Source organism: Oncorhynchus mykiss, chromosome 14, assembly GCF_057628025.1.
Source record: "Oncorhynchus mykiss isolate SJ-2025 chromosome 14, ASM5762802v1, whole genome shotgun sequence".
In the NCBI taxonomy this organism is placed as follows: Eukaryota; Metazoa; Chordata; class Actinopteri; order Salmoniformes; family Salmonidae; genus Oncorhynchus; species Oncorhynchus mykiss.
In genome coordinates this window covers 36532730-36555000 of record NC_143035.1, presented here as the reverse complement: position 1 = coordinate 36555000, position 22271 = coordinate 36532730, and the positions used below count along the sequence as shown (strand labels likewise).

Genomic DNA, 22271 nt, shown 5'->3' with positions numbered 1-22271 from the left:
GTTGCACCCTATTCACCATATAGAATGACACCCTATTCACCATATATAATGACACCCTATTCACCATATAGTGTAGCACCCTATTCACCATATAGAATGACACCCTATTCACCATATAGTATGACACCCTATTCACCATATAATGTTGCACCCTATTCACCATATAGTATGACACCCTATTCACCATATAGTATGACACCCTATTCACCATATAATGTTGCACCCTATTCACCATATAGAATGACACCCTATTCACCATATAATGTTGCACCCTATTCACCATATAGAATGACACCCTATTCACCATATAGAATGACACCCTATTCACCATATAGTATGACACCCTATTCACCATATAATGTTGCACCCTATTCACCATATAGAATGACACCCTATTCACCATATAGTGTAGCACCCTATTCACCATATCGTTTGACACCCTATTCACCATATAGTATGACACCCTATTCACCATATAGTATGACACCCTATTCACCATATAACGTGCACTTGGGCTCTGGTCAAATGTAGTGCACTATATAGGGAATAGAGTGCCATTTGGGATGCCGGCATTGATATGTAATTAATCGCTGCATTCTTTCTGGGAAAGGACATGACTGGAAATTCAAGTATAATACATTACATTCTGTAATGAGTTTTTTTTCGTTTTCACTAAACAGAACCTTTTAAGGTTGTGTAACAATGCATTGATGTTGACAGCACAGAACATGTGCCTATTTCTCTATTCACAGTCTCTCAAGGCAATCAAAAGCCTTTCTAAATTCATATTGATTGAACACTTTCAAGACTGCACTGTTGCATATCAATAGGGAAGATACTGTCATTACTGTAATAATGTAGCAGAATCATCATATCAATAGGAAAGATAATGTCATTACTGTAATAATGTAGCAGAACCATCATATCAATAGGGAAGATAATGTAATTACTGTAATAATGTAGCAGAACCATCACATCAATATGAAAGATAATGGTATTACTGTAATAATGTAGCAGAATCATCATATCAATAGGAAAGATACTGTCATTACTGTAATAATGTAGGAGAACCATCATATCAATAGGAAAGATAATGGCATTACTGTAATAATGTAGCAGAACCATCATATCAATAGGGAAGATAATGGCATTACTGTAATAATGTAGCAGAACCATCATATCAATAAAAAATATCATGTCATTACTGTAATAATGTAGGAGAACCATCATATCAATAGGAACGATAATGTCATTACTGTAATAATGTAGCAGAATCATCATATCAATAGGGAAGATACTGTCATTACTGTAATAATGTAGCATAACCATCATATCAATAGGAACGATAATGTCATTACTGTAATAATGTAGCAGAATCATCATATCAATAGGGGAGATACTGCCATTACTGTAATAATGTAGCAGAACCATCACATCAATAGGAAAGATAATGTCATTACTGTAATAATGTAGCAGAACCATCATATTAATAGGAAAGATAATGTCATTAATGTAGCAGAACCATCACATCAATATGAAAGATAATGGTATTACTGTAATAATGTAGCAGAATCATCATATCAATAGGAAAGATACTGTCATTACTGTAATAATGTAGGAGAACCATCATATCAATAGGAAAGATAATGGCATTACTGTAATAATGTAGCAGAACCATCATATCAATAGGGAAGATAATGGCATTACTGTAATAATGTAGCAGAACCATCATATCAATAGAAAATATCATGTCATTACTGTAATAATGTAGGAGAACCATCATATCAATAGGGAAGATAATGGCATTACTGTAATAATGTAGCAGAACCATCATATTAATAGGAAAGATAATGTCATTAATGTAGCAGAATCATCATATCAATATGGAAGATAATGTCATTACTGTAATAATGTAGCAGAACCATCATATCAATAGGAAAGATAATGTCATTACTGTAATAATGTAGCAGTACCATCATCAATAGAAAATATAATGTCATTACTGTAATAATGTAGCAGAACCATCATATCAATAGGAGAGATAATGTCATTACTGTAATAATGTAGCAAAATCATCATATCAATAGGAAAGATAATGTCATTACTGTAATAATGTAACAGAATCATCATATCAACAGGGAAGATCATGTAATTACTGTAATAATGTAGCAGAACCATCATATCAATAGGGGAGGAAATGTCATTACTGTAATAATGTAGCAGAACCATCATATCAATAGGTGAGATAATGTCATTACTGTAATAATGTAGCAGAATCATCATATTAATAGGGGAGATACTGTCATTACTGTAATAATATAGCAGAACCATCACATCAATATAAAATATAATGCAATTACTGTAATAATGTAGCAGAACCATCATATCAATAGGGGAGATAATGTCATTACTGTAATAATGTAGCAGAACCATCACATCAATGGGAAAGATAATGTCATTACTGTAATAATGTAGCAGAACCATCATATCAATAGGGGAGATAATGTCATTACTGTAATAATGTAGCAGAACCATCATATCAATAGGAAAGATAATGTCATTAATGTAGCAGAATCATCATATCAATATTGAAGATAATGTCATTACTGTAATAATGTAGCAGAATCATCATATCAATAGGGGAGATAATGTCATTACTGTAATAATGTAGCAGAACCATCACATCAATAGGGGAGATAATGTCATTACTGTAATAATGTAGCAGAACCATCACAGCAATAGGGGAGATAATGTCATTACTGTAATAATGTAGCAGAACCATCACAGCAATAGGGGAGATAATGTCATTACTGTAATAATGTAGCAGAACCATCACAGCAATAGGGGAGATAATGTCATTACTGTAATAATGTAGTAGAATCATCATATCAATACGGGAGATAATGTCATTACTGTAATAATGTAGCAGAATCATCATATCAACAGGGAAGATTATGTCATTACTGTAATAATGTAGCAGAATGGTCCCTCAGAATGTATCTCAAATGACACCCTACTCTCTATATCAGGAGTGGGCAACTCCAGTCCTCCAGGGTCTGATTGGTGCCACACTTCTTCTCCATCCCTAACAAACGCAGCTGATTAATCAAACTGCATTCTAAACTGAAGATCGTGATTAGGTGATTATTGGAGTCAGGTGTGTTAGATGGGGACCTGGGGCAAAACTTTGTGGCACCAATCAGGCCATCGAGGACTGGAATTGCCCACCCCTGCACTATATCGTGCACTACCTTTTGACTAGAACATTATAGGCCCTGGTCGGAATTAGTGCACTATGTAGTAGGGAATAGGGTGCCATTTGGGATGCATATGGACTACATTCTTTATTGCGTTCCTTTCCAAGACAATGCAGCCAGAATAGCCTCAGATAATATCACGTCTATGATTGTGTGTACAGTCGTGGCCAAAAGTTTTGAGAATGACACAAATATTAATTTTCACAAAGTTTGCTGATTCAGCATCTTTAGATATTTTTGTCAGATGTTGACTATGGGATACTGAAATATAACTACTTCATTACTTCATTATTATTCTGGAGTTTATGCAAATTGCCATCATACAAACTGAGGCAGCAGACTTTGTGAAAATGTATATTTGTGTCATTCTCAAAACTTTTGGCCACGACTGTAGAATGTATCTCTGACGGTGGACAGATACGTCTCGATGTTTTCTACAGAGCAAATCCTTCCCATATAAGAGCTACGTTGTATTGGCGTTACGGATCATACGGTCACTGGCAGCTTTTGTCATTAAGCCTTTAATGGGGCGGCAGGGTAGCCTAGTGGTTAGAGTGTAGAGGCGGCAGGGTAGCCTAGTGGTTAGAGTGTAGAGGCGGCAGGGTAGCCTAGTGGTTAGAGTGTAGAGGTGGCTGGGTAGCCTAGTGGTTAGAGTGTAGGAGCGGCAGGGTAGCCTAGTGGTTAGAGTGTAGAGGCGGCAGGGTAGCCTAGTGGTTAGAGTGTAGAGGGGGCAGGGTAGCCTAGTGGTTAGAGTGTAGAGGGGGCAGGGTAGCCTAGTGGTTAGAGTGTAGAGGCGGCAGGTTAGCCTAGTGGTTAGAGTGTAGAGGCGGCAGGGCAGCCTAGTGGTTAGAGTGTAGGGGCGGCAGGGTAGCCTAGTGGTTAGAGTGTAGGGGCGGCAGGGTAGCCTAGTGGTTAGAGTGTAGGAGCGGCAGGGTAGCCTAGTGGTTAGAGTGTAGGAGCGGCAGGGTAGCCTAGTGGTTAGAGTGTAGGGGCGGCAGGGTAGCCTAGTGGTTAGAGTGTAGGGGCGGCAGGGTAGCCTAGTGGTTAGAGTGTAGGGGCGGCAGGGTAGCCCAGTGGTTAGAGTGTAGGGGCGGCAGGGTAGCCTAGTGGTTAGAGTGTAGAGGCGGCAGGGTAGCCTAGTGGTTAGAGCGTTGGACTAGTAACCGGAAGGTTGCAAGTTCAAACCCCCGAGCTGACAAGGTACAAATCTGTTGTTCTGCCCCTGAACAGGCAGTTAACCCACTGTTCCTAGGCCATCATTGAAAATAAGAATTTGTTCTTAACTGACTTGCCTAGTTTAATAAATGTTAAATTGAAAAAAAAAGGTTTTCTCAATTCCTGACATTTAATCCTAGTAAAAATCCCCTGTTTTAGGTCAGTTAGGATCACCACTTTATTTTAAGAATGTGAAATGTCAGAATAATAGTGGAGAGAATGATTTATTTGAGCTTTTATTTCTTTCATCACATTCCCAGTCGGTCAGAAGTGTACATACACTCAATTAGTATTTGGTAGTATTGCCTTTAAATTGTTTAATTTGGGTCAAACATTTTGGATAGCCTTCCACAAGCTTCCCACAATAAGTTTGGTAAATTTTGGCCCTTTCCTCCTGACAGAGCTGGTGTAACGGAGTCATGTTTTTAGGCCTCCTTGCTCTCACACACTTTTTCATTTCTGCCCACAAATTTGCAATAAAATTGAGGTCAGGGCTTTGTGATGGCCACTCCAATACCTTGAATTTGTTGTCCTTAAGCCATTTTGCCACAACTTTGGAAGTATGATTGGGGCCATTGTCCATTTGGAGGACCCATTTGAGACCAAGCTTTAACTTATTGACTGATGTCTTGAGATGTTGCTTCAATATATACACATAATTTCCTCCCTCATGATGCCATCTATTTTGTGAAGTGCACCAGTCTCTCTTGCAGCAAAGCACCCCCACAACATGATGCTGCCACCCCCATGCTTCACGGTTGGAATGGTGTCCTTTGGCTTGCAAGCCTCCCCCTTTTTCCTCCAAACATAACGATGGTCATTATGGCCAAACATTTCATTAGACCAGAGAACATGTCTGCAAAAAGTACGATCTTTGTCCCCATGTGCAGTTGCAAACCGTAGTCTGGCTTTTTTATGGCGGTTTTGGAGCAGTGGCTTCTTCCTTGCTGAGCTGCCTTTCAGGTTATGTCGATATAGGACTCATTTTACTGTGGATATAGATACTTTTGTACCTGTTTCCTCCAGCATCTTCACAAGGTCCTTTGCTGTTGTTCTGCAATTGATTTGCACTTTTCGCACCAAAGTACGTTCATCTCTAGGAGACAGAATGCATCTCCTTCCTGAGCGGTATGACGGCTGAGTGGTCCCATGGTACTTGTGTACTATTGTTTGTACAGATGAACCTTCAGGCATTTGGAAATTACTCCTAAGGATGAACCAGACTTGAGGAAGTCTAAAAAAAATAAATCTGAGGTCTTGGCTGATTTCTTTTGATTTTCCCATGATGTCAAGCAAAGAGGCACTGAGTTTCAAGGTAGGCCTTGAAATACATCCACAGGTACACTTCCAATTGACTCAAATTATGTCAATTAGCCTATCAGAAGCTTCTAAAGCCATGACATCATTTTCTGGAATTTTTCAAACTGTTTAAAGGCACAGTCAATTGGTGTATGTAAACTTCTGACCCACTGGAATTGTGATACAGTGAAATAATCTGTCTGTAAACGATTGTTGGAAAAATGAATTGTGTCATGCACAAAGTAGATGCCCTAACCGACTTGCTAAAACTATAGTTTGTTAACAAGAAATTTGTGGAGAGGTTGAAAAACGAGTTTTAATGACTCCAACCTGAGTGTATGTAAACTTCTGACTTCAACTGTATATATGTAGCAGTCTAACTTTAGTCCGTTCCCTCGCCCCGACCCGGGACCCTCTGCACACATCACCAACTGACAGCCACGAAGCATCGTTACCCATCGCTCCACAAAAGCCACGGCTCTTGCAGAGCAAGGGGGAACCACTACTTCAAAGGTCTCAAAGCGAGTGACGTCACCGATTTAAAAGCTATTAGCGCGCACCACCGCTAACTAGCTAGCCATTTCACATCCGTTACATATACACTACTTTTCAAAAGTTTGGGGTCACTTAGAAATGTCCTTGTTTTTTAAATAAAAGCCAATTTTTTGTCCACTAAAATAACAAATTGATCAGAAATACAGTGTAGACATTGTTAATCAGCAACCATCACTCCTGTGTTCCAATGGCACGTTGTCAGCTAATCCAAGTTTATAATTTTAAAAGGCTAATTGATCATTAGAAAACCCTTTTGCTATTATGTTAGCACATCTGAAAACTGTTGTTCTGATTAAAGAAGCAATAAAACTGGCCTTCTTTATTCTAGTTGAGTATCTGGAGCATCAGCATTTGTGGGGTTGTTTAAAGTCTCAAAATGGCCAGCAACAAAGAACAGTCTGAGATATTGCTTTTTCTTTGCAACTCTGCCTAGATGTCAACAGTAGAGGCATCTCCGGGATGCTGGCCTTCTAGGCAGAGTTGCAAAGAAAAAGCCATATCTCAGACTGTTCTTTGTTTCTGGCTCTTTTGAGCCTGTTGCTGGATCCCTGTGTGTGCTGGTGTTACTGTGGATGTATCCCTGTATGTGCTGGTGTTGCTGTGGATGGATCCCTGTATGTGCTGGTCTTACTGTGGATTGATCCCTGTGTGTGCTGGTGTTACTGTGGATGGATCCCTGTATGTGCTGGTCTTACTGTGGATTGATCCCTGTGTGTGCTGGTGTTACTGTGATTGGATCCCTGTATGTGCTGGTCTTACTCTGGATTGATCCCTGTGTGTGCTGGTGTTACTGTGGATGGATCCCTGTATGTGCTGGTCTTACTGTGGATTGATCCCTGTGTGTGCTGGTGTTACTGTGATTGGATCCCTGTATGTGCTGGTGTTACTGTGGATGGATCCCTGTATGTGCTGGTGTTGCCGTGGATGGATCCCTGTGTGTGCTGGTGTTACTGTGGATGGATCCCTGTATGTGCTGGTGTTGCCGTGGATGGATCCCTGTATGTCCTCGTGTTGCTGTGGATGGTGATTTGTTATATAAGCAACCAGGCATTCCTCATCCTCATATCAGCTATGCTACTGCCACTGAGAGGAATAGAAAGCCTGCGTCCCAAACGGCACCCTGTTACCTTCCTAATGCACTGCTATTAATCAGAAGAAATATTTTGGGGACGCAGCCGAGGTGTCCCATGGCTTTTTGTTTTGTTGCTAGTTGACAGGAATCCTACAACCCCATTCTGTCACACAGCCCCAGTCTCTCATCAGCCATTAATGTGAGGCTCTGTTGAAACCATGAGTGTATCCTAAACGGTCGCCCTTTTTCCCCTATAAAGTGCACTACTTTTGACTATAGGGTGCTATTTGGGACTCAAACTCATTTAACCGTTCATTCATTAATTCAACCATTCATTCATTCATTCATTTAACCATTCATCCATTCATTCATTTAACCATTCATTCAACCATCCATTCATTCAACCATTCATTCATTCATTTAACCATTCATTCAACCATTCATTCATTCATTTAACCATTCATTCAACCATCCATTCATTCAACCATTCACTAATTCATTCATTCAACCATTCATTCTCTATCAGTTTGATGTGGTGGTGGGACTGGAAGGGACATGCATCTCTGAGTGTAAATCAAAGTGGATGCCACAACTTTATGATGACTAGAGAGAACTCTGTTGGTGGAAAATACCTGTACTTCAGGAAACGCATCATACTGAAATTAAGGAAATTGCCAAGCAACTATGTGCATTCTATAGGTCAGTTCTACAACTTTTAATTTGCTCAAAAGTGTGAGACAAAAACGTGCACAACGTAATTGTGTGTCTCCTGACAACGCAACACCTCTTCTACTGCCTCTTTCACACTGCAGTAAATGACCACAGAATTCACGACTACTGGTTACAGCTGAATGTCTAGCACAGTGGGGCGTGTCTCATCGCACCAGGTGTGTGTTCTAGGTAGCCTTAATGAGAGTTCTATGGACAGGGCAGACCTGAGGCGTGTTGACAGAGACTGGCTGGCTGCACCTGTCTGACACGGGGAATGATTGACCTGTAGACAGTGTACAGTGGAGTATAATATAATATCTAGCCTGGTTGTTCTCACTGCAAATGTGTAGTCTAATGTCTATTATTATTTAGTTATTCACTTATTTGAGATATTGATATCGCTCCTTATTGTGATAGCACAGGCTTAAGGGGCTTTCTTACCTCTGGCCATCACACTCGCGTCAAAGCTCAAGGCCTGCTCTCCCTCGAGTGGTCTTGAATTAAATACGGCTTGATCCTACTTTTCTAGAGATTTTAAGGTTGTATAAATGTGTATCATTGCTCCCCATATTGCTACCAAGTGCGTCAGTTTACTATTCTAGAATCATTTATTTGAATCTGTGGATTCATTTCCAGTGTTTTTACCACCTTGTGGACGTTCCGGTTGTCAGGGGGCATGGAAAGAGAGCCTATGACTCGATTTCAACTTTTGGACGTTAACGAGGTGACACTCCATCTTAACTCCTCCTACACATTTACTGGATTGTTGAACAGTGCAGAAGAGGACCCCCCCCCCCCCCCATAAATATCTTTCTTCTCGTCAAGACCAGTTTGTTGGGGATCTAGTTTCAGGTGCTTCTTTTACGTCTGCTACGTTAGGTTAACTTGTGGTTGTCTTGTGTTTGGCGCTCGTGCACGTCCATACTGTAGGGCCCCCAGACATGGCCATACTGTAGGGCCCCCAGACATGGCCATACTGTAGGGCCCCCAGACATGGCCATACTGTAGGGCCCCCAGACATGACCATACTGTAGGGCCCCCAGACATGACCATACTGTAGGGCCCCCAGACATGACCATACTGTAGGGCCCCCAGACATGACCATACTCTACTATGAGGGGCACCTAAATATGTCCATACTCTATTATGAGGGGCCCCTAGACATGACCATACTCTACTATGATGGGCCCCCAGACATGACCATACTCTACTATGAGGGGCCCCTAGACATGACCATACTCTACTGTGATGGGCCCCCAGACATGACCATACTCTACTATGAGGGGCCCCTAGACATGACCATACTCTACTATGATGGGCGCCCAGACATGACCATACTCTACTATGAGGGGCCCCTAGACATGACCATGCTCTACTGTGATGGGCCCCCAGACATGACCATACTCTACTATGAGGGGCCCCTAGACATGGCCATACTCTACTATGAGGGGCCCCTGGACATGACCATACTCTACTGTGATGGGCCCCCAGACATGACCATACTCTACTATGAGGGGCCCCTAGACATGACCATACTCTACTATGAGGGGCCCCTAGACATGACCATACTCTACTATGATGGGCCCCTAGACATGGCCATACTCTACTATGAGGGGCCCCCAGACATGACCATACTCTACTATGATGGGCCCCCAGACACGTGAATGTATATTCTTGGTTGCTTGAGAAGCGGGCACTCCTTTTTTCTGTCTTTTTGGTTCTGTGCACCAATTGCTTGTTGAGGCGATGGTTTTGCCCAGCGATTAGCACAAGGTATTTGTACCTGACCTTGCCAGTGTTCTTTAAGTGTTGAAGGAGAGAGTATCACAGCCTACTTGGCTACAGGCTGTGTGTTGTCTTCACATGAAATCAAATCATATTTTTTGGGGGGGCCAAATGCACTGAACACAACAGGTGTAGACTAAAGTGAAATGCTTAACTTATGAGCCCTTTCACAACAACGCAGAGTTAAAAAGTAAGAAACATTTGTCAAATCAAAAAAGAAAATAGTAACACAATAAAATAACAATAAAATGAGGCTTTATACAAGGAGTACCAGTACTGAGTCAACGTGTGGGGGTACGAGGTAGTTGAGGTAATACCTAGACTTTATACAAGGAGTACCAGTACTGAGTCAACGTGTGGGGGTACGAGGTAGTTGAGGTAATACCTAGACTTTATACAAGGAGTACCAGTACTGAGTCAACGTGTGGGGGTACGAGGTAGTTGAGGTAATACCTAGACTTTATACAAGGAGTACCAGTACTGAGTCAACGTGTGGGGGTATGAGGTAGTTGAGGTAATACCTAGACTTTATACAAGGAGTACCAGTACTGAGTCAACGTGTGGGGGTACGAGGTAGTTGAGGTAATACCTAGACTTTATACAAGGAGTACCAGTACCGAGTCAACGTGTTGGGGTACGAGGTAGTTGAGGTAATACCTAGACTTTATACAAGGAGTACCAGTACTGAGTCAACGTGTGGGGGTATGAGGTAGTTGAGGTAATACCTAGACTTTATACAAGGACTACCAGTACCGAGTCAATGTGTGGGGGTACGAGGTAGTTGAGTTAACATGTACGTGTAGGTAGAGATAAAAGTGACTAGGCAATCAGGATAGATAATAAACACAGTAACAACAGCTTATGTGAAGAGTGTAAAAGATTGTGTGTGTGTGTGTGTGTGTGTAGTCAATATGCATGTGTGTATTTTGTGTGGGAGCGTATGTAGTGCCTGTGTGTGTGTGTGTGTGTGTGTGTGTGTGTGTGTGTGTGTATATGTGTGTGTGTGTGTGTGTGTTGCTCTGGTACCGCTTGCAGTGTGGTAGCAGAGAGAACAGTCTGACTTGGGTGGTTGGAGTCTTTGAAAACTTTTAGGGCCTTCCTCTGACACCACCTGATATAGAGGTCCTGGATGGTAGAGAGCTCGGCCCCAGTGACGTACTGGGCCATACACACTACCCTCTGCAGCGCCTTGCCGTCAGATGCCAAGCAGTTGCCATACCAAGCGGTGATGGAGCCAGCCAAGATGCTCTCGATGGTTCAGCTGTAGAACTATTTTAGGATCTGAGGGCCCCATGCCAAATCTTTTCAGCCTCCTGAGGGGAAAGAGGCGTTGTCGTGCCCTTTTCACAACAGTGTTGGTGTGTTTGGACCATGATAGGTCCTTAGTGATGTAGACATCTAGGAAATTGAAGCTCACAATCCGCTCCACTACAGCCCCATCGATATGAATGGAGGCATGCTCGGCCCTCCATTTTCTGAAGTCCACTATCAACTCCTTTGTCTTGCTGACGTTGAGGGAGAGATTGTTGTCCTGGCACCACACTGCCAGGTCTCTGACCTTTTCCCTATAGACTGTCTCATCGTCCTTGGTGATCAGGCCTACCACCACCGTGTTGTCGGCAGACTTAATGATGGCGTTGCAGAGGAAGGACTTACAGTAGGCCTGCATGTTTCTTAGGCCAAATCCTGATTTCGAAAACCTTGGTTGAACAAAAGTTGTCCGTTCTTTCGGCCAATTGATTGGTCAAAATGTTGAAACATATATTTTTCCATATACAAACACACCCTACGTGTTTTAATAAAATCAACTATATATGCATTGAGCTTGTCTGATGCTTTAAGCGCATTGTTTGATTAAACAAGACACAAATTACTCAAGAGGGATCCAGAGATCAAGATAAGCAGAAGTTTTAAAAAATGTACCTGACTCGACCATCCTCGTCCCACCTCTACTTGCTTTCGAAGATTCTGCCTTTTCTCTCCTTAGGTTGCCAGTAATACGCTACACGAGGAGTCGGCAACCTTTCTCATGTGGAATCCCAATTTATCTTACAATTTCTACCGATCTGCTTGTAATGCAAGCACATTTTCGGGGAACAGTTTAATGTAATTTATAATAACGTCTTTGTATCTCAAAATTATTTTGCCATCGCCAACTATGTAAAAAATATCCTATAAAGTCAGGTAGAAAATATCCTGTTAAATATAAATATCCTATAAATCACAATGGCTACGCATGGCCTGTCTTCAAGGAACATGAAACATTGTATCAACTATTAACTTCGTTCTGGCCCTAGCAAACGTGCAACATTGTATAAAATATGCCAAGAGTGTGCAAAGCTGTCATCAAGGCAAAGGGTGGCTACTTTTTGATTTGTTTAACACAAATATTTTTGGTTACTACATGATTCCATACGTGTTATTTCATAGTGTTGATGTCTTCACTATTATTCTACAATGTAGAAAATAGTACAAATAAAGGAAAACCCTTGAATGAGTAGATATGTCCAAACGTTTGACTGGTACTGTATGTAAACAAAAATATAAACACAACATGTAAAGTGTTGGTCCCATGTTTCATGAACTGAAATAAAAGATCCCAGAAATGTTCCTTACACACTCTCATATTTTCTATAAAATTGTGTGTACAAATTTGTTCACATCCCTGTTAGTGAGAATTTCTCCTTTGCCAAGATAATCCATCCATCTGACATGTGTGGCATATCAAGAAGCTGACTAAACAGTGTGATCATTACACAGGTGCACCTTATGCTGGGGACAATAAACGGGGACTCTAAAATGTGCAGTTTTGTCACAAAACACAATGCCACCGATGTCTCAAGTTTTGAGGGAGGGTGCAATTGGCATGCTGACTGCAGGAATGTCCACCAGAGCTGTTGCCAGAGAATTGGATGTTCATCTCTCTACAATAAACTGCCTCCAATATTGTTTTAGAGAATTTGGCAGTACATCCAACCGGCCTCACAACCACAGACCACGTGTAACCATGCCAGCCCAGGACCTCCACATCTAGCTTCTTCACCTGCAGGATCATCTGAGACCAGCCACCAGGACAGCTGATGAAACTGTCCCTTTTGAGGAAGAAAAAAAAACATCCTGACTGGCTGGGCCTGGCTCCCCAGTGGGTGGGCCTGGCTCCCCAGTGGGTGGGCCTGGCTCCCCAGTGGCTGGGCCTGGCTCCCCAGTGGCTGGGCCTGGCTCCCCAGTGGCCGGGCCTGGCTCCCCAGTGGCCGGGCCTGGCTCCCCAGTGGCCGGGCCTGGCTCCCCAGTGGCCGGGCCTGGCTCCCCAGTGGCTGGGCCTGGCTCCCCAGTGGCTGGACCTGGCTCCCCAGTGGCCGGACCTGGCTCCCCAGTGGCCGGGCCTGGCTCCCCAGTGGCCGGGCCTGGCTCCCCAGTGGGTGGGCCTGGCTCCCCAGTGGGTGGGCCTGGCTCCCCAGTGGGTGGGCCTGTGAAATCCATATATTAGGGCCTAAGGAATTTATTAGTTTAAATGTATTTAGTTTAAATTTAAATAGTTTAAATTGTTGCTTGTTGTGTTTCTATTTTGGTTCAGTGTTTGCTACTGCTCCACAAAAAAGAGTCTTGGTCGACCAAACAATCGACCAGTCGACTAATTGGGGTCAACCCTAGTTCAGTTTCCTTGACATTTTTTGAACGAACAGACATGATCACATTTCCATGTGAAGGCATAGCATATCATAGCTTACATTTGTTTTAATTACTGGTGGATAGAATTCTGATTCCATTTTAAGATTAAGCTATAGTTGACCTGTTGTCATTATCACTGTCTAATTAAGCTATAGTTGACCTGTTGTCATTATCACTGTCTAATTAAGCTATAGTTGACCTGTTGTCAGTATCACTGTCTAATTAAGCTATAGTTGACCTGTTGTCAGTATCACTGTCTAATTAAGCTATAGTTGACCTGTTGTCATTATCACTGTCTAATTAAGCTATAGTTGACCTGTTGTCAGTATCACTGTCTAATTAAGCTATAGTTGACCTGTTGTCATTATCACTGTCTAATTAAGCTATAGTTGACCTGTTGTCAGTATCACTGTCTAATTAAGCTATAGTTGACCTGTTGTCAGTATCACTGTCTAATTAAGCTATAGTTGACCTGTTGTCAGTATCACTGTCTAATTAAGCTATAGTTGACCTGTTGTCATTATAATTAAGCTATATTTTCCTATGAAGAATGACGCATTATGAAACCCAGAGCCTATGGGGACCCAGAGCTCAGAGTTGTGCTGTGACTGGAGTGTGTTGGAGTGTGGCTGTGTTAATTCTCTCATCTTTGAATCGGAAAGAGGCAGGACTTGCAACTTTTTAGACTCAAGAGCACTGTGCTAGAAAACAGTGGTGACCTAATCACTTACTGTACATTGTTTCCACTTTCACTTTGTAGAGTAGACAAGAGGACAAAGTACAGACAGAGACCCTCAACAAAGGGGGGCTATATTTAGGGCATTTTCTGGAATGTATTCTCATAGAATAAAAAAGTAAAATTGAAACATTTTCAAGGTAACACTTGTAAATTCATTAAGTAATCTTCTATTATATTAGTATTATTATTATAGGCTATATTCTATTCTAAACCATTTATTTAACAAGCTCTTAACCATATGAATGAGTCAACAGGAGGCTGGCTATATATGAAACTGCCTTAAACTTCAACAACAGTATTACCTGTCCTTGCATCATACAGTAGAGTTTCATTAAAATAAGGGTGAGAAGCCTACCCTAGACATATCATCGTCATTAGAAGACGAGGCAATTCCATTGTCATTAACGATCCCATCAATTCCATGAAGTTGACATTTACAGTGATGGTGCTGGTTCTTAGGGGTTGGTTACAGCTGATCTCTCTACTGCCCGGTGTATGTAGGCTAGGACGAGTATGAGCCCGCCTGCCTGCGCTGCGCTTGTAGATCAGATCTGTGGTTTTAGGGTTTTCGCATTGTATTGGTAGGAGGAGCCGCTTTCCTGCGATTGTCTGCCTCTTCTCTCTCTCTCTCCCTCTCCACTCTCTCTCTCCCTCTCTCGTTTTTCTAAAGTTAAATATACAAGCCTGTGAGCTTTCACGGACGGTGAGTGAATGCGCAGTCAGGGAGGTTCGCAGTTGCTTGCGTCGAGAGCGAGCGGGAACAGAACTGAACGGAGCAACGCTGTTTGTGTCACATAACCGGGGCTCTTCCACTTCTGTTCGATCCAAGTGTTTCTTAACTTCGTTTTCGACTGTTTCAAGATGACAGAAGAAAATAATGTTGGGCATATAAAGCTGGTAGGTGCCTCTAACCCCTCCCATCGCGCTATCTCAGTGAGTGTTGGTCGGTTTTATGTTCATTCTGCAGTGCTTGGTGGGGAAACGGGAGTATGATAATTGAACTGGGAGAAGAAAGTAGTCTACTTGAGCTATTATTGGGAAATCACGGGCATAACCTTCTCCTATTTGTGTTAGTCTTTCGCTTTGTGAGAGAGAGGATCTGAATCAGTGGAAAGAGTTTAGAGTGAATCAGAATGAATAGGCTATGTCAGAGGTATGCTGGCTGTTACTAAAATAATCTTAACCGGAATGCATTATAACTTTAAATAGACCGATCGGAATATAACTTTCTCATATGGGGTTATATTCTATTGTTTAAATATGTTCTAAAGTTCCGCTGGATCCAGTGTTTGTTTTTTTGGCAAATCGAAGCATTGTGTTGATCGGTTGTTGTTCTGGCTGCGGTTGGTTTTGAGCCATAGACTATGAACGAAACAAACAACAACCCTATTGCACGTGTATGCTATGTGGGCAAATCATTTGTGCCATTACGCATAGACGGACTGTCATTTGATTTATGGATAACCGCTGTCATTCCAATGATCAATAGAATATGATGAGTCAATAGCCAGCTGTTGTCATCCCGTGCCTTTGGAATGTGTGGTTTGTCATGATGTGCCATTTAGTGGACAATAGCCCTGTTGTCTGACTCTGAAGCATAGGCTACTTTTAGCCCAAAGGCCAGCAGCTGGCAATATTGAGTAGTTTTCATATTACCGTCCAAAGGCATGGTATGCAGCCGGCAATAGGCTACATTCGTATCCCTGATGGACCAGGTCGTACTGAAATCCTTCTCCATTCAAACTGCGTAGGCATCGATTTCCTCCTTAACATTATTTAATGGCTAGAAGGCGGGAAAAAAACGGAAAATATGCATACTTTCCTTATGAAACACAATTTTCCATCATGATGCTAGTGGCTAAATGTTGTGTAATGCCTTCAGCCAGTCTGTTTTTTCACCCCTAACCTGTATTACATTAGTCGAAACCAATACTATTCTCAGGGCAGGTCAGCCTGTTTTGACTAGCAGAAGTTACGTTTCGTAGCAGGTTAGGATCATTTACGCAGCAGATTAGGATAATTGAGTGTAAGGTTAGGCGACAAAGTTTTTTTTAACGAAAATGGTTAGTGTTTGCAAAAATTCTCCCCTACTCGACTTAAACCTATCTACAGTGCCTTGCAAAAGTATTCGGCCCCCTTGAACTTTGCGACCTTTTGCCACATTTCAGACTTCAAACATAAAGATATAAAACTGTATTTTTTTGTGAAGAATCAACAACAAGTGGGACACAATCATGAAGTGGAACGACATTTATTGGATATTTCTAACTTTTTTAACAAATCAAAAACTGAAAAATTGGGCGTGCAAAATTATTCAGCCCCTTTACTTTCAGTGCAGCAAACTCTCTCCAGAAGTTCAGTGAGGATCTCTGAATGATCCAATGTTGACCTAAATGACTAATGATGATAAATACAATCCACCTGTGTGTAATCAAGTCTCCGTATAAATGCACCTGCACTGTGATAGTCTCAGAGGTCCGTTAAAAGCGCAGAGAGCATCATGAAGAACAAGGAACACACCAGGCAGGTCCGAGATACTGTTGTGAAGAAGATTAAAGCTGGATTTGGATACAAAAAGTGGAATGGAAGGATTATCAGACCACTGCAAATCGACCAAGACCTGGCCGTCCCTCTAAACTTTCAGCTCATACAAGGAGAAGACTGATCAGAGATCAGTGTCGTTTAAAGTGTTGTTTAAAGTTTGCCACAAGCCACCTGGGAGACACACCAAACATGTGGAAGGTGCTCTGGTCAGATGAAACCAAAATTGAACTTTTTGGCAACAATGCAAAACGTTATGTTTGGCGTAAAAGCAACACAGCTGAACACACCATCCCCACTGTCAAACATGATGGTGGCAGCATCATGGTTTGGGCCTGCTTTTCTTCAGCAGGGACAGGGAAGATGGTTAAAATTGATGGGAAGATGGATGGAGCCAAATACAGGACCATTCTGGAAGAAAACCTGATGGAGTCTGCAAAAGACCTGAGACTGGGACGGAGATTTGTCTTCCAACAAGACAATGATCCAAAACATAAAGCAAAATCTACAATGGAATGGTTCAAAAATAAACATATCCAGGTGTTAGAATGGCCAAGTCAAAGTCCAGACCTGAATCCAATCGAGAATCTGTGGAAAGAACTGAAAACTGCTGTTCACAAATGCTCTCCATCCAACCTCACTGAGCTCGAGCTGTTTTGCAAGGAGGAATGGGAAAAAAATTCAGTCTCTCGATGTGCAAAACTGATAGAGACATACCCCAAGCGACTTACAGCTGTAATCGCAGCAAAAGGTGGCGCTACAAAGTATTAACTTAAGGGGGCTGAATAATTTTGCACACCCAATTTTTCAGTTTTTGATTTGTTAAAAAAGTTTGAGATATCCAATAAATGTCGTGTCCCACTTGTTGTTGATTCTTCACAAAAAAATACAGTTTTATATCTTTATGTTTGAAGCCTGAAATGTGGCAAAAGGTTGCAAAGTTCAAGGGGGCCGAATACTTTCGCAAGGCACTGTAGCTACAACCAGGTCTGCCCTGAGAACAGTCCTGGTTTCCACTAATGCGATGCTGCTAAAATAAACATGCTGTAAAAGAAACGGAACCCCTGGTCTGCTAGTTTCAACCTGATTGGCTGAACATGATAAACAACATCCGGGATTAGCATTTAGTCACTAGCATGGTGGTGGAAAATGGTGACTCATAAGGAAAATACGCACATTTCCCTCAAATGTTCCCCCGTCTCATAATTTAAATCAAGTTTAAAGAGTAAATTGAAGCCTACACAACCTGAATGGAGAATGGTTTCGGTGTGAACCAGTCCACGAGGGATACTATTGCCGGATGCATACAATGCGTTTGGACTGTAAGATGAAAACGACTCTATATCGCCATCTGCCTGCCTTTGAGCCAGGCTACTGTACGGTTTGGCGACTTGTGTTTTGCTTTCCTGAAGATGTAAATCAAAGTATAATAATATGTCTGATGTTCCTAAAATATTATGTTAATTCACAACATTTTGATAGGCAATCGAGCTCAATAAGGTTTGACTTTGAAAATCAAAACTCATACAGTCAGCAGAGCAAGTCCTGTAATAAATCTGTGGCAACGAAATGGTCAGAGTTCCGCTGCTCAGTGCTCAAGTTCTCTCCACTGTACTCTCAGTGGCACCACGCTCATGTCCAGTTGGATTTGACTTGTCGATCTAATTCTCTCACGTCAATTGATCATGGTTTATATGGGCTCAACAGTATAATAATAAAAATAAGATTGACCATAGTAATTGTTTTTAATGTGTTGTGTTGCGTGTACTGACTGGCCCCTTCCCAAAAGAGGTTTCTAACTTCAAGGGTCTTTTCCTGGTTAAATATAGTTTAAAAAAAAAAAATTAAAAAAATCTGGACAATGTTGTGAGGTTGAAATACCTTATGGGTATTTGAGTAGAAGATCACATGAGCAGCTCTCATGATTCGACACATAGCTGGAGGATTGCCATGATACTGTTGCATCTGCTACAGTATAATCTGTCAAAACATACAGCCAATGCTTTTAAAACACAATGTTGAATTCAATACAAATAATGAAATGTCCCATGGTCCCTTGTGGTTATAACCACTTCCCTGTTTTTATTTTCTTTCTTCTTCAATAGGTCCTTCTACCCTGGCCTTTTTTTTAAAATGGTATTTTATTTAACTAGGCAAGTCAGTTAAGAACAAATTCCTATTTACAATGACAGCCTAGGAACAGGGATTTGATCCACTAGGCTACCTGCCACCCCATCCTGGCCTATCATCCTGGCCTATCATCCTGGCCTATCATCCTGGCCTATCATCCTGGCCTATCATCCTGGCCTATCATCCTGGCCTATCATCCTGGCCTATCATCCTGGCCTATCATCCTGGCCTATCATCCTGGCCTATCATCCTGGCCTATCATCCTGGCCTATTATCCTGGCCTATTATCCTGGCCTATTATCCTGGCCTATCATCCTGGCCTATTATCTTGGCCTATCATCCTGGCCTATCATCCTGGGCTACCATCCTGGCCTAATATCCTGGCCTTTTATCCTGGCCCATTTACTGCAGCCTGTTGCATCAGAGCACTGTTTAGATCAATTGCTGTTTTTCTACAACCGAGCAAGTCATACAGTATTTCTAGATTTAATGTATCATTATATCTCTTCCCTCAGTATTGTCTGAGAGAGAACAACTAACCAAATGCAGTAGCCTCACCAGCCAATCAGTGTATTTCTAATGAAGAAGCAGCGTACTGTACTGTGGAGTGGATTAGGTTAGAGTGCCCTGTCTCCAGCCCTACTGTGGACTGTACTGTGGAGTGGATTAGGTTAGAGTGCCCTGGCTCCAACCCTACTGTGGACTGTACTGTGGACTGTACTGTGGACTGTACTGTGGAGTGGATTAGGTTAGGGTGCCCTGTCTCCAGCCCTACTGTGGACTGTACTGTGGAGTGGATTAGGTTAGAGTGCCCTGTCTCCAGCCCTATTGTGGACTGTACTGTGGACTGTACTGTGGACTGTGGACTGTACTGTGGAGTGGATTAGGTTAGCGTGCCCTGTCTCCAGCCCTACTGTGGACTGTACTGTGGACTGTACTGTGGACTGTACTGTGGAGTGGATTAGGTTAGGGTGCCCTGGCTCCAACCCTACTGTGGACTGTACTGTGGACTGTACTGTGGAGTGGATTAGGTTAGAGTGCCCTGGCTCCAACCCTACTGTGGACTGTACTGTGGAGTGGATTAGGTTAGAGTGCCCTGGCTCCAACCCTACTGTGGACTGTACTGTGGAGTGGATTAGGTTAGAGTGCCCTGTCTCCAGCCCTGATACAGTTGTGCAGGCTATTACTGTAGCTCCCCTTATCGCTCTCCTAACATCACATGACTTCCCTCTTTAGCTCAGTTTCACATCAGATAAATCAGACTTCTCATTCACATTTCAAACCCTAACAAAACAAGCGCAACCAAAAAGAAGGAGGCGTGACTAGCTTGTTTATAAAACGGTTACCGTTTTTGAATTGACCGTACAGTAGATTCCTCCTGACTGTTTGTTTACATCCTAAGTGCTATCCTATTCCCTCTACTGTATAGAGCCCCATAGGCCCTGGTCATAGGTCGTACACTATGCAGGGAATAGGGAGCCATTAGGGCCTGGTCATAGGTCGTACACTATGCAGGGAATAGAGCCCCCATAGGCCCTGGTCATAGGTCGTACACTATGCAGGGAATAGGGAGCCATTAGGGCCTGGTCATAGGTCGTACACTATGCAGGGAATAGAGCCCCATAGGCCCTGGTCATAGGTCGTACACTATGCAGGGAATAGAGCCCCATAGGCCCTGGTCATAGGTCGTACACTATGCAGGGAATAGGGAGCCGTTAGGGCCTGGCAGAATGTGTTTTGTCTGCTCTCTCTCTGTACCCAGTAGGGGGTTAAAGTAGGAGATGGACTGCTACTGTAACAGGCAGAAAACAGTGTGTGGTCTGTCCCTGTTTGGCTTCGATCTTGCCCTGTTATTGTTGTTGGGGCTGTTGTGTAAACACTTCAGGGGACAGTCAAGGGAGTTGGATAGATCAACCGTTACGCTAAAAGGGTTCTCTATTGTTGTATAACCGCTGTGTGTTGACCCTTGAGATACAGTGCACTATATAGGGAATGGGGTGCCATATCACAGGGGCTGTGCTATGACAGCTGAAACAAGCTGGAAGTTCTGTAGATGTGGGTAGTGTTTTTATGACTGCATGGCAAATTGAATGAACTTGATAGAAGACTTGTTTATGGTTGGAGCCAAATGGATAAGGGATGGTACATATATATGTACCATCCCACCTATAGAGACTGTAGAGGTGTTAGTCACAGCAGAATGGGACTCTGGCCCCATCCCACCTATAGAGACTGTAGAGGTGTTAGTCACAGCAGAATGGGACTCTGGCCCCATCCCACCTATAGAGACTGTAGAGGTGTTAGTCACAGCAGAACGGGACTCTGGCCCCATCCCACCTATAGAGACGGTAGAGGTGTTAGTCCCAGCAGAATGGGACTCTGGCCCCATCCCACCTATAGAGACGGTAGAGGTGTTAGTCACAGCAGAATGGGACTCTGGCCCCATCCCACCTATAGAGACTGTAGAGGTGTTAATCACAGCAGAATGGGACTCTGGCCCCATCCCACCTATAGAGACTGTAGAGGTGTTAGTCCCAGCAGAATGGGACTCTGGCCCCATCCCACCTATAGAGACTGTAGAGGTGTTAGTCCCAGCAGAATGGGACTCTGGCCCCATCCCACCTATAGAGACTGTAGAGGTGTTAATCACAGCAGAATGGGACTCTGGCCCCATCCCACCTATAGAGACTGTAGAGGTGTTAGTCCCAGCAGAATGGGACTCTGGCCCCATCCCACCTATTGAGACTGTAGAGGTGTTAATCACAGCAGAATGGGACTCTGGCCCCATCCCAACTATAGAGACTGTAGAGGTGTTAGTCCCAGCAGAATGGGACTCTGGCCCCATCCCACCTATAGAGACTGTAGAGGTGTTAATCACAGCAGAATGGGACTCTGGCCCCATCCCACCTATAGAGACTGTAGAGGTGTTAGTCCCAGCAGAATGGGACTCTGGCCCCATCCCACCTATTGAGACTGTAGAGGTGTTAATCACAGCAGAATGGGACTCTGGCCCCATCCCAACTATAGAGACTGTAGAGGTGTTAGTCCCAGCAGAATGGGACTCTGGCCCCATCCCACCTATAGAGACTGTAGAGGTGTTAATCACAGCAGAATGGGACTCTGGCCCCATCCCACCTATAGAGACTGTAGAGGTGTTAGTCACAGCAGAATGGGACTCTGGCCCCATCCCACCTATAGAGACTGTAGAGGTGTTAGTCACAGCAGAATGGGACTCTGGCCCCATCCCACCTATAGAGACTGTAGAGGTGTTAATCACAGCAGAATGGGACTCTGGCCC

The 22271-nt window shown here is 42.9% G+C and overlaps 1 protein-coding gene across 8 annotated transcripts in view; it reads left to right on the top strand.

Annotated features, from left to right (window-relative positions):
* The window catches only part of LOC110510782 (E3 ubiquitin-protein ligase MID2), a 226883-nt gene that overhangs the window by 68962 nt on the left and 135650 nt on the right, over nucleotides 1-22271 (top strand). For 5 of the 8 annotated variants that reach the window (XR_016486382.1, XR_016486381.1, XM_090198893.1 and 2 more), the window contains exon 1: nucleotides 14786-15199. The exons of the other annotated variants lie outside the window; for them this stretch is intronic. The gene's annotated coding sequence lies outside the window, so the exon portion shown is untranslated. Of the gene's footprint in view, nucleotides 1-14785; nucleotides 15200-22271 lie in introns of those variants that run through there. 8 annotated transcript variants of the gene reach the window in all.